Consider the following 1,676-nt stretch of genomic DNA (forward strand, 5'->3'; position numbering starts at 1 on the left):
GAAGTGCTGGTGTACCAGATGAGTTTTCGTTCGAAACCCTGATATTTCGAAAGAGATTGTCCGGTTTTTGTCGTAACCCTTTCTACTTTTGAGCACATGCTGTGTGGGTGAAATGATGATATCATGCCAAGTTCCAACCTTTTTAGAGTTCATTTGTAGTGCTTTTCAATTTCAGGGTCATTTACCTCAAAGCAAATCTTTAAATGCATGAAAAATAGCAAATGATGTCAGAAAAGGTTGAAAGTTTATGACGTGGCTTTGAATGGTGCATACTAAACGCAAAAATAGTCTGGAGTTGTAATAAGTTTAAAAAAATGAAGTGCTGGTGTACCAGATGAGTTTTCGTCCGAAACCCTGATATTTCAAAAGAGATTGTCCAGTTTGTACACAAGGTGCATCCAGTTTTTGTCGTAACCCTTTCTAATTTTTACCACATGCTATGTGGGTGAAATGATGATACCATGCCAAGTTCCAACCTTTTCAGAGTTCATTTGTAGTGCTTTTCAATTTCAGGGTCATTTAGCTCAAAGCAAATCTTTAAATGCATGAAAAATAGCAAATAATGTCAGAAAAGGTTGAAAGTTTATGATGTGGCTTTGAATGGTGCATACTGAACGCAAAAATAGTCTGGAGTTGTAACAAGTTTAAAAAAAATGAAGTGCCGGTGTACCAGATGAGTTTTCGTCCGGAACCCTGATACTTCGAAAGAGATTGTCCAGTTTGTACACGAGGTGCATCCAATTTTTGTCGTAACCCTTTCTACTTTTTCGCACATGCTATGTGGGTGAAATGATGATACCATGCCAAGTTCCAACCTTTTTAGAGTTCATTTGTAGTGCTTTTCAATTTCTGGGTCATTTAGCTCAAAGCAAATATTTAAATGCATGAAAAATAGCAAATGATGTCAGAAAAGGTTGAAAGTTATGATCTGGATTTTGAATGGTGCATAATGAACGCTAAAAAGTCTAGAGTTGTAATAAGTTTAAAAAATGAAGTGCCGGTGTACCAGATGAGTTTTTGTCGAAAACCCTGATACTTCGAAAGAGATTGTCCAGTTTGTACACGAGGTGCATCCAGTTTTTGCCGTAAACCTCTCTACTTTTTCGCACATGCTATGTGGGTGAAATGATGATACCATGCCAGGTTCCAACCTATTCAGAGTTCATTTGTAGTGCTTTTCAATTTCAGGGTCATTTAGCTGAAAACAAAACTTTAAATGCAAGAAAAATAGCAAATGATGTCAGAAAGGGTTGAAAGTTTATGATGTGGCTTTGAATGGTGCATACTGAACGCAAAAATAGTCTGGAGTTGTAATAAGTTTAAAAAAAAATGAAGTGCCGGTGTACCAGATGAGTTTTCGTCCGGAACCCTGATACTTCAAAAGAGATTGTCCAGTTTGTACACGAGGTGCATCCAGTTTTTGTCGTAACCCTTTCTACTTTTTCGCACATGCTATGTGGGTGAAATGATGATACCATGCCAAGTTCCAGCCTTTTCAGAGTTCATTTGTAGTGCTTTTCAATTTCAGGGTCATTTAGCTCAAAGCAAATCTTTAAATGCATGAAAAATAGCAAATGATGTCAGAAAGGGTTGAAAGTTTATGATGTGGATTTGAATGGTGCTTAATGAATGCTAAAAAAGTTTGGAGTTGTAATTAGTTTAAAAAAATGAAGTGC

The sequence above is a fragment of the Triticum dicoccoides genome, chromosome 6B (assembly GCF_002162155.2).
Source record: "Triticum dicoccoides isolate Atlit2015 ecotype Zavitan chromosome 6B, WEW_v2.0, whole genome shotgun sequence".
NCBI lineage: Eukaryota > Viridiplantae > Streptophyta > Magnoliopsida > Poales > Poaceae > Triticum > Triticum dicoccoides.